We start from the raw sequence: 12,557 nt of genomic DNA on the forward strand, positions 1-12,557 counted from the left end.
AAAAAAGTTAGCCTCGTTTCTCATCATTTTGGACCGTGGGCTATAGCCCATATCGTACGGCATACTATGGCACGCCGTTTTTCATCATTTTTGAGGATTTGAAAAAAATGAAAAATGAAAAAAACGGTGGGTTATAGCCCATGTTTTTTGAAATTTTGAAAAAAAAAGTTAGCCTCGTTTCTCATCATTTTGGACCGTGGGCTATAGCCCATATCGTACGGCATACTATGGCACGCCGTTTTTCATCATTTTTGAGGATTTGAAAAAAATGAAAAATGAAAAAAACGGTGGGTTATAGCCCATGTTTTTTGAAATTTTGAAAAAAAAAGTTAGCCTCGTTTCTCATCATTTTGGACCGTGGGCTATAGCCCATATCGTACGGCATACTATGGCACGCCGTTTTTCATCATTTTTGAGGATTTGAAAAAAATGAAAAAAAACGGTGGGTTATAGCCCATGTTTTTTGAAATTTTGAAAAAAAAAGTTAGCCTCGTTTCTCATCATTTTGGACCGTGGTCTATAGCCCATATCGTACGGCATACTATGGCACGCCGTTTTTCATCATTTTTGAGGATTTGAAAAAAATGAAAAATGAAAAAAACGGTGGGTTATAGCCCATGTTTTTTGAAATTTTGAAAAAAAAAGTTAGCCTCGTTTCTCATCATTTTGGACCGTGGGCTATAGCCCATATCGTACGGCATACTATGGCACGCCGTTTTTCATCATTTTTGAGGATTTGAAAAAAATGAAAAATGAAAAAAACGGTGGGTTATAGCCCATGTTTTTTGAAATTTTGAAAAAAAAGTTAGCCTCGTTTCTCATCATTTTGGACCGTGGGCTATAGCCCATATCGTACGGCATACTATGGCACGCCGTTTTTCATCATTTTTGAGGATTTGAAAAAAATGAAAAATGAAAAAAACGGTGGGTTATAGCCCATGTTTTTTGAAATTTTGAAAAAGAAAGTTAGCCTCGTTTCTCATCATTTTGGACCGTGGGCTATAGCCCATATCGTACGGCATACTATGGCACGCCGTTTTTCATCATTTTTGAGGATTTGAAAAAAATGAAAAATGAAAAAAACGGTGGGTTATAGCCCATGTTTTTTGAAATTTGAAAAAAAAAGTTAGCCTCGTTTCTCATCATTTTGGACCGTGGGCTATAGCCCATATCGTACGGCATACTATGGCACGCCGTTTTTCATCATTTTTGAGGATTTGAAAAAAATGAAAAATGAAAAAAACGGTGGGTTATAGCCCATGTTTTTTGAAATTTTGAAAAAAAAAGTTAGCCTCGTTTCTCATCATTTTGGACCGTGGGCTATAGCCCATATCGTACGGCATACTATGGCACGCCGTTTTTCATCATTTTTGAGGATTTGAAAAAAATGAAAAATGAAAAAAACGGTGGGTTATAGCCCATGTTTTTTGAAATTTTGAAAAAAAAAGTTAGCCTCGTTTCTCATCATTTTGGACCGTGGGCTATAGCCCATATCGTACGGCATACTATGGCACGCCGTTTTTCATCATTTTTGAGGATTTGAAAAAAATGAAAAATGAAAAAACGGTGGGTTATAGCCCATGTTTTTTGAAATTTTGAAAAAAAAAGTTAGCCTCGTTTCTCATCATTTTGGACCGTGGGCTATAGCCCATATCGTACGGCATACTATGGCACGCCGTTTTTCATCATTTTTGAGGATTTGAAAAAAATGAAAAATGAAAAAAACGGTGGGTTATAGCCCATGTTTTTTGAAATTTTGAAAAAAAAAGTTAGCCTCGTTTCTCATCATTTTGGACCGTGGGCTATAGCCCATATCGTACGGCATACTATGGCACGCCGTTTTTCATCATTTTTGAGGATTTGAAAAAAATGAAAAAAACGGTGGGTTATAGCCCATGTTTTTTGAAATTTTGAAAAAAAAAGTTAGCCTCGTTTCTCATCATTTTGGACCGTGGTCTATAGCCCATATCGTACGGCATACTATGGCACGCCGTTTTTCATCATTTTTGAGGATTTGAAAAAAATGAAAAATGAAAAAAACGGTGGGTTATAGCCCATGTTTTTTGAAATTTTGAAAAAAAAGTTAGCCTCGTTTCTCATCATTTTGGACCGTGGGCTATAGCCCATATCGTACGGCATACTATGGCACGCCGTTTTTCATCATTTTTGAGGATTTGAAAAAAATGAAAAATGAAAAAAACGGTGGGTTATAGCCCATGTTTTTTGAAATTTTGAAAAAAAAGTTAGCCTCGTTTCTCATCATTTTGGACCGTGGGCTATAGCCCATATCGTACGGCATACTATGGCACGCCGTTTTTCATCATTTTTGAGGATTTGAAAAAAATGAAAAATGAAAAAAACGGTGGGTTATAGCCCATGTTTTTTTAATTTTGAAAAAAAAGTTAGCCTCGTTTCTCATCATTTTGGACCGTGGGCTATAGCCCATATCGTACGGCATACTATGGCACGCCGTTTTTCATCATTTTTGAGGATTTGAAAAAAATGAAAAATGAAAAAAACGGTGGGTTATAGCCCATGTTTTTTGAAATTTTGAAAAAAAAGTTAGCCTCGTTTCTCATCATTTTGGACCGTGGGCTATAGCCCATATCGTACGGCATACTATGGCACGCCGTTTTTCATCATTTTTGAGGATTTGAAAAAAATGAAAAATGAAAAAAACGGTGGGTTATAGCCCATGTTTTTTGAAATTTTGAAAAAAAAAGTTAGCCTCGTTTCTCATCATTTTGGACCGTGGGCTATAGCCCATATCGTACGGCATACTATGGCACGCCGTTTTTCATCATTTTTGAGGATTTGAAAAAAATGAAAAATGAAAAAAACGGTGGGTTATAGCCCATGTTTTTTGAAATTTTGAAAAAAAAAGTTAGCCTCGTTTCTCATCATTTTGGACCGTGGGCTATAGCCCATATCGTACGGCATACTATGGCACGCCGTTTTTCATCATTTTTGAGGATTTAAAAAAAAGAAAAATGAAAAAAACGGTGGGTTATAGCCCATGTTTTTTGAAATTTTGAAAAAAAAAGTTAGCCTCGTTTCTCATCATTTTGGACCGTGGGCTATAGCCCATATCGTACGGCATACTATGGCACGCCGTTTTTCATCATTTTTGAGGATTTGAAAAAAATGAAAAATGAAAAAAACGGTGGGTTATAGCCCATGTTTTTTGAAATTTTGAAAAAAAAAGTTAGCCTCGTTTCTCATCATTTTGGACCGTGGGCTATAGCCCATATCGTACGGCATACTATGGCACGCCGTTTTTCATCATTTTTGAGGATTTGAAAAAAATGAAAAATGAAAAAAACGGTGGGTTATAGCCCATGTTTTTTGAAATTTTGAAAAAAAAAGTTAGCCTCGTTTCTCATCATTTTGGACCGTGGGCTATAGCCCATATCGTACGGCATACTATGGCACGCCGTTTTTCATCATTTTTGAGGATTTGAAAAAAATGAAAAATGAAACAAACGGTGGGTTATAGCCCATGTTTTTTGAAATTTTGAAAAAAAAAGTTAGCCTCGTTTCTCATCATTTTGGACCGTGGGCTATAGCCCATATCGTACGGCATACTATGGCACTCCGTTTTTCATCATTTTTGAGGATTTGAAAAAAATGAAAAATGAAAAAAACGGTGGGTTATAGCCCATGTTTTTTGAAATTTTGAAAAAAAAAGTTAGCCTCGTTGCTCATCATTTTGGACCGTGGGCTATAGCCCATATCTTACGGCATACTATGGCACGCCGTTTTTCATCATTTTTGAGGATTTGAAAAAAATGAAAAATGAAAAAAACGGTGGGTTATAGCCCATGTTTTTTGAAATTTTGAAAAAAAAAGTTAGCCTCGTTTCTCATCATTTTGGACCGTGGGCTATAGCCCATATCTTACGGCATACTATGGCACGCCGTTTTTCATCATTTTTGAGGATTTGAAAAAAATGAAAAATGAAAAAAACGGTGGGTTATAGCCCATGTTTTTTGAAATTTTGAAAAAAAAAGTTAGCCTCGTTTCTCATCATTTTGGACCGTGGGCTATAGCCCATATCGTACGGCATACTATGGCACGCCGTTTTTCATCATTTTTGAGGATTTAAAAAAAAGAAAAATGAAAAAAACGGTGGGTTATAGCCCATGTTTTTTGAAATTTTGAAAAAAAAAGTTAGCCTCGTTTCTCATCATTTTGGACCGTGGGCTATAGCCCATATCGTACGGCATACTATGGCACGCCGTTTTTCATCATTTTTGAGGATTTGAAAAAAATGAAAAATAAAAAAAACGGTGGGTTATAGCCCATGTTTTTTGAAATTTTGAAAAAAAAAGTTAGCCTCGTTTCTCATCATTTTGGACCGTGGGCTATAGCCCATATCGTACGGCATACTATGGCACGCCGTTTTTCATCATTTTTGAGGATTTGAAAAAAATGAAAAATGAAAAAAACGGTGGGTTATAGCCCATGTTTTTTGAAATTTTGAAAAAAAAAGTTAGCCTCGTTTCTCATCATTTTGGACCGTGGGCTATAGCCCATATCGTACGGCATACTATGGCACGCCGTTTTTCATCATTTTTGAGGATTTGAAAAAAATGAAAAATGAAACAAACGGTGGGTTATAGCCCATGTTTTTTGAAATTTTGAAAAAAAAAGTTAGCCTCGTTTCTCATCATTTTGGACCGTGGGCTATAGCCCATATCGTACGGCATACTATGGCACTCCGTTTTTCATCATTTTTGAGGATTTGAAAAAAATGAAAAATGAAAAAAACGGTGGGTTATAGCCCATGTTTTTTGAAATTTTGAAAAAAAAAGTTAGCCTCGTTGCTCATCATTTTGGACCGTGGGCTATAGCCCATATCGTACGGCATACTATGGCACGCCGTTTTTCATCATTTTTGAGGATTTGAAAAAAATGAAAAATGAAAAAAACGGTGGGTTATAGCCCATGTTTTTTGAAATTTTGAAAAAAAAAGTTAGCCTCGTTTCTCATCATTTTGGACCGTGGGCTATAGCCCATATCTTACGGCATACTATGGCACGCCGTTTTTCATCATTTTTGAGGATTTGAAAAAAATGAAAAATGAAAAAAACGGTGGGTTATAGCCCATGTTTTTTGAAATTTTCAAAAAAAAAGTTAGCCTCGTTTCTCATCATTTTGGACCGTGGTCTATAGCCCATATCGTACGGCATACTATGGCACGCCGTTTTTCATCATTTTTGAGGAGTTGAAAAAAATGAAAAATGAAAAAAACGGTGGGTTATAGCCCATGTTTTTTGAAATTTTGGAAAAAAAAGTTAGCCTCGTTTCTCATCATTTTGGACCGTGGGCTATAGCCCATATCGTACGGCATACTATGGCACGCCGTTTTTCATCATTTTTGAGGATTTGAAAAAAAATGAAAAAAACGGTGGGTTATAGCCCATGTTTTTTGAAATTTTGAAAAAAAAAGTTAGCCTCGTTTCTCATCATTTTGGACCGTGGGCTATAGCCCATATCGTACGGCATACTATGGCACGCCGTTTTTCATCATTTTTGAGGATTTAAAAAAATGAAAAATGAAAAAAACGGTGGGTTATAGCCCATGTTTTTTGAAATTTTGAAAAAAAAAGTTAGCCTCGTTTCTCATCATTTTGGACCGTGGGCTATAGCCCATATCGTACGGCATACTATGGCACGCCGTTTTTCATCATTTTTGAGGATTTGAAAAAAATGAAAAATGAAAAAAACGGTGGGTTATAGCCCATGTTTTTTGAAATTTTGAAAAAAAAAGTTAGCCTCGTTTCTCATCATTTTGGACCGTGGGCTATAGCCCATATCGTACGGCATACTATGGCACGCCGTTTTTCATCATTTTTGAGGATTTGAAAAAAATGAAAAATGAAAAATACGGTGGGTTATAGCCCATGTTTTTTGAAATTTTGAAAAAAAAAGTTAGCCTCGTTTCTCATCATTTTGGACCGTGGGCTATAGCCCATATCGTACGGCATACTATGGCACGCCGTTTTTTATCATTTTTGAGGATTTGAAAAAAATGAAAAATGAAAAAAACGGTGGGTGATAGCCCATGTTTTTTGAAATTTTGAAAAAAAAAGTTAGCCTCGTTTCTCATCATTTTGGACCGTGGGCTATAGCCCATATCGTACGGCATACTATGGCACGCCGTTTTTCATCATTTTTGAGGATTTGAAAAAAATGAAAAATGAAAAAAACGGTGGGTTATAGCCCATGTTTTTTGAAATTTTGAAAAAAAAAGTTAGCCTCGTTTCTCATCATTTTGGACCGTGGGCTATAGCCCATATCGTACGGCATACTATGGCACGCCGTTTTTCATCATTTTTGAGGATTTGAAAAAAATGAAAAATGAAAAAAACGGTGGGTTATAGCCCATGTTTTTTGAAATTTTGAAAAAAAAAGTTAGCCTCGTTTCTCATCATTTTGGACCGTGGGCTATAGCCCATATCGTACGGCATACTATGGCACGCCGTTTTTCATCATTTTTGAGGATTTGAAAAAAAATAAAAATGAAAAAAACGGTGGGTTATAGCCCATGTTTTTTGAAATTTTGAAAAAAAAAGTTAGCCTCGTTTCTCATCATTTTGGACCGTGGGCTATAGCCCATATCGTACGGCATACTATGGCACGCCGTTTTTCATCATTTTTGAGGATTTGAAAAAAATGAAAAATGAAAAAAACGGTGGGTTATAGCCCATGTTTTTTGAAATTTTGAAAAAAAAAGTTAGCCTCGTTTCTCATCATTTTGGACCGTGGGCTATAGCCCATATCGTACGGCATACTATGGCACGCCGTTTTTCATCATTTTTGAGGATTTGAAAAAAATGAAAAATGAAAAAAACGGTGGGTTATAGCCCATGTTTTTTGAAATTTTGAAAAAAAAAGTTAGCCTCGTTTCTCATCATTTTGGACCGTGGGCTATAGCCCATATCGTACGGCATACTATGGCACGCCGTTTTTCATCATTTTTGAGGATTTAAAAAAATGAAAAATGAAAAAAACGGTGGGTTATAGCCCATGTTTTTTGAAATTTTGAAAAAAAAAGTTAGCCTCGTTTCTCATCATTTTGGACCGTGGGCTATAGCCCATATCGTACGGCATACTATGGCACGCCGTTTTTCATCATTTTTGAGGATTTGAAAAAAATTAAAAATGAAAAAAACGGTGGGTTATAGCCCATGTTTTTTGAAATTTTGAAAAAAAAAGTTAGCCTCGTTTCTCATCATTTTGGACCGTGGGCTATAGCCCATATCGTACGGCATACTATGGCACGCCGTTTTTCATCATTTTTGAGGATTTGAAAAAAATGAAAAATGAAAAAAACGGTGGGTTATAGCCCATGTTTTTTGAAATTTTGAAAAAAAAAGTTAGCCTCGTTTCTCATCATTTTGGACCGTGGGCTATAGCCCATATCGTACGGCATACTATGGCACGCCGTTTTTCATCATTTTTGAGGATTTGAAAAAAATGAAAAAGGAAAAAAACGGTGGGTTATAGCCCATGTTTTTTGAAATTTTGAAAAAAAAAGTTAGCCTCGTTTCTCATCATTTTGGACCGTGGGCTATAGCCCATATCGTACGGCATACTATGGCACGCCGTTTTTCATCATTTTTGAGGATTTGAAAAAAATGAAAAATGAAAAAAACGGTGGGTTATAGCCCATGTTTTTTGAAATTTTGAAAAAGAAAGTTAGCCTCGTTTCTCATCATTTTGGACCGTGGGCTATAGCCCATATCGTACGGCATACTATGGCACGCCGTTTTTCATCATTTTTGAGGATTTGAAAAAAATGAAAAATGAAAAAAACGGTGGGTTATAGCCCATGTTTTTTGAAATTTTGAAAAAAAAAGTTAGCCTCGTTTCTCATCATTTCGGACCGTGGGCTATAGCCCATATCGTACAGCATACTATGGCACGCCGTTTTTCATCATTTTTGAGGATTTGAAAAAAATGAAAAATGAAAAAAATGGTGGGTTATAGCCCATGTTTTTTGAAATTTTGAAAAAAAAGTTAGCCTCGTTTCTCATCATTTTGGACCGTGGGCTATAGCCCATATCGTACGGCATACTATGGCACGCCGTTTTTCATCATTTTTGAGGATTTGAAAAAAATGAAAAATGAAAAAAACGGTGGGTTATAGCCCATGTTTTTTGAAATTTTGAAAAAAAAAGTTAGCCTCGTTTCTCATCATTTTGGACCGTGGGCTATAGCCCATATCGTACGGCATACTATGGCACGCCGTTTTTCATCATTTTTGAGGATTTGAAAAAAATGAAAAATGAAAAAAACGGTGGGTTATAGCCCATGTTTTTTGAAATTTTGAAAAAAAAAGTTAGCCTCGTTTCTCATCATTTTGGACCGTGGGCTATATAGCCCATATCGTACGGCATACTATGGCACGCCGTTTTTCATCATTTTTGAGGATTTGAAAAAAATGAAAAATGAAAAAAACGGTGGGTTATAGCCCATGTTTTTGAAATTTTGAAAAAAAAGTTAGCCTCGTTTCTCATCATTTTGGACCGTGGGCTATAGCCCATATCGTACGGCATACTATGGCACGCCATTTTTCATCATTTTTGAGGATTTAAAAAAATGAAAAATGAAAAAAACGGTGGGTTATAGCCCATGTTTTTTGAAATTTTGGAAAAAAAAGTTAGCCTCGTTTCTCATCATTTTGGACCGTGGGCTATAGCCCATATCGTACGGCATACTATGGCACGCCGTTTTTCATCATTTTTGAGGATTTGAAAAAAATGAAAAATGAAAAAAACGGTGGGTTATAGCCCATGTTTTTTGAAATTTTGAAAAAAAAAGTTAGCCTCGTTTCTCATCATTTTGGACCGTGGGCTATAGCCCATATCGTACGGCATACTATGGCACGCCGTTTTTCATCATTTTTGAGGATTTGAAAAAAATGAAAAATGAAAAAACGGTGGGTTATAGCCCATGTTTTTTGAAATTTTGGAAAAAAAAGTTAGCCTCGTTTCTCATCATTTTGGACCGTGGGCTATAGCCCATATCGTACGGCATACTATGGCACGCCGTTTTTCATCATTTTTGAGGATTTGAAAAAAATGAAAAATGAAAAAAACGGTGGGTTATAGCCCATGTTTTTTGAAATTTTGAAAAAAAAAGTTAGCCTCGTTTCTCATCATTTTGGACCGTGGGCTATAGCCCATATCGTACGGCATACTATGGCACGCCGTTTTTCATCATTTTTGAGGATTTGAAAAAAATGAAAAATGAAAAAAACGGTGGGTTATAGCCCATGTTTTTTGAAATTTTGAAAAAAAAAGTTAGCCTCGTTTCTCATCATTTTGGACCGTGGGCTATAGCCCATATCGTACGGCATACTATGGCACGCCGTTTTTCATCATTTTTGAGGATTTGAAAAAAATGAAAAATGAAAAAAACGGTGGGTTATAGCCCATGTTTTTTGAAATTTTGAAAAAAAAAAGTTAGCCTCGTTTCTCATCATTTTGGACCGTGGGCTATAGCCCATATCGTACGGCATACTATGGCACGCCGTTTTTCATCATTTTTGAGGATTTGAAAAAAATGAAAAATGAAAAAAACAGTGGGTTATAGCCCATGTTTTTTGAAATTTTGAAAAAAAAAGTTAGCCTCGTTTCTCATCATTTTGGACCGTGGGCTATAGCCCATATCGTACGCTATGGCACGCCGTTTTTCATCATTTTTGAGGATTTGAAAAAAATGAAAAATGAAAAAAACGGTGGGTTATAGCCCATGTTTTTTGAAATTTTGAAAAAAAAAGTTAGCCTCGTTTCTCATCATTTTGGACCGTGGGCTATAGCCCATATCGTACGGCATACTATGGCACGCCGTTTTTCATCATTTTTGAGGATTTGAAAAAAATGAAAAATGAAAAAAACGGTGGGTTATAGCCCATGTTTTTTGAAATTTTGAAAAAAAAAGTTAGCCTCGTTTCTCATCATTTTGGACCGTGGGCTATAGCCCATATCGTACGGCATACTATGGCACGCCGTTTTTCATCATTTTTGAGGATTTGAAAAAAATGAAAAATGAAAAAAACGGTGGGTTATAGCCCATGTTTTTTGAAATTTTGAAAAAAAAAGTTAGCCTCGTTTCTCATCATTTTGGACCGTGGGCTATAGCCCATATCGTACGGCATACTATGGCACGCCGTTTTTCATCATTTTTGAGGATTTGAAAAAAATGAAAAATGAAAAAAACGGTGGGTTATAGCCCATGTTTTTTGAAATTTTGAAAAAAAAAGTTAGCCTCGTTTCTCATCATTTTGGACCGTGGGCTATAGCCCATATCGTACGGCATACTATGGCACGCCGTTTTTCATCATTTTTGAGGATTTGAAAAAAATGAAAAATGAAAAAAACGGTGGGTTATAGCCCATGTTTTTTGAAATTTTGAAAAAAAAAGTTAGCCTCGTTTCTCATCATTTTGGACCGTGGGCTATAGCCCATATCGTACGGCATACTATGGCACGCCGTTTTTCATCATTTTTGAGGATTTGAAAAAAATGAAAAATGAAAAAAACGGTGGGTTATAGCCCATGTTTTTTGAAATTTTGAAAAAAAAAGTTAGCCTCGTTTCTCATCATTTTGGACCGTGGGCTATAGCCCATATCGTACGGCATACTATGGCACGCCGTTTTTCATCATTTTTGAGGATTTGAAAAAAAATGAAAAATGAAAAAAACGGTGGGTTATAGCCCATGTTTTTTGAAATTTTGAAAAAAAAAGTTAGCCTCGTTTCTCATCATTTTGGACCGTGGGCTATAGCCCATATCGTACGGCATACTATGGCACGCCGTTTTTCATCATTTTTGAGGATTTGAAAAAAATGAAAAATGAAAAAAACGGTGGGTTATAGCCCATGTTTTTTGAAATTTTGAAAAAAAAAGTTAGCCTCGTTTCTCATCATTTTGGACCGTGGGCTATAGCCCATATCGTACGGCATACTATGGCACGCCGTTTTTCATCATTTTTGAGGATTTGAAAAAAATGAAAAAGGAAAAAAACGGTGGGTTATAGCCCATGTTTTTTGAAATTTTGAAAAAAAAAGTTAGCCTCGTTTCTCATCATTTTGGACCGTGGGCTATAGCCCATATCGTACGGCATACTATGGCACGCCGTTTTTCATCATTTTTGAGGATTTGAAAAAAATGAAAAATGAAAAAAACGGTGGGTTATAGCCCATGTTTTTTGAAATTTTGAAAAAAAAAGTTAGCCTCGTTTCTCATCATTTTGGACCGTGGGCTATAGCCCATATCGTACGGCATACTATGGCACGCCGTTTTTCATCATTTTTGAGGATTTGAAAAAAAATGAAAAATGAAAAAAACGGTGGGTTATAGCCCATGTTTTTTGAAATTTTGAAAAAAAAAGTTAGCCTCGTTTCTCATCATTTTGGACCGTGGGCTATAGCCCATATCGTACGGCATACTATGGCACGCCGTTTTTCATCATTTTTGAGGATTTGAAAAAAATGAAAAATGAAAAAAACGGTGGGTTATAGCCCATGTTTTTTGAAATTTTGAAAAAAAAAGTTAGCCTCGTTTCTCATCATTTTGGACCGTGGGCTATAGCCCATATCGTACGGCATACTATGGCACGCCGTTTTTCATCATTTTTGAGGATTTGAAAAAAATGAAAAAGGAAAAAAACGGTGGGTTATAGCCCATGTTTTTTGAAATTTTGAAAAAAAAAGTTAGCCTCGTTTCTCATCATTTTGGACCGTGGGCTATAGCCCATATCGTACGGCATACTATGGCACGCCGTTTTTCATCATTTTTGAGGATTTGAAAAAAATGAAAAATGAAAAAAACGGTGGGTTATAGCCCATGTTTTTTGAAATTTTGAAAAAAAAAGTTAGCCTCGTTTCTCATCATTTTGGACCGTGGGCTATAGCCCATATCGTACGGCATACTATGGCACGCCGTTTTTCATCATTTTTGAGGATTTGAAAAAAATGAAAAATGAAAAAAACGGTGGGTTATAGCCCATGTTTTTTGAAATTTTGAAAAAAAAAGTTAGCCTCGTTTCTCATCATTTTGGACCGTGGGCTATAGCCCATATCGTACGGCATACTATGGCACGCCGTTTTTCATCATTTTTGAGGATTTGAAAAAAATGAAAAATTAAAAAAACGGTGGGTTATAGCCCATGTTTTTTGAAATTTTGAAAAAAAAAGTTAGCCTCGTTTCTCATCATTTTGGACCGTGGGCTATAGCCCATATCGTACGGCATACTATGGCACGCCGTTTTTCATCATTTTTGAGGATTTGAAAAAAATGAAAAATGAAAAAAACGGTGGGTTATAGCCATAGAGTATTAAAAGGATAGAGACTAAACTAACGCGAAGCTCCGCCCCCTCTGCTATTCATGTCAGTGGAAGTTGCTCAGTGGTGTTTTGAAGCACCCGGAAGGCTGCCGGAAGTACCGTCTTTTCGCTGATTCAGCATTTCACCGAGGTGCACTCTGGGTGCACTTCCGCATTTGGACACCAAAATTTGGTGTCCAAATGCGGAAGTGCACCCAGAG

This window comes from Protomyctophum bolini, assembly GCF_963924005.1.
Source record: "Protomyctophum bolini genome assembly, chromosome: 8".
NCBI lineage: Eukaryota > Metazoa > Chordata > Actinopteri > Myctophiformes > Myctophidae > Protomyctophum > Protomyctophum bolini.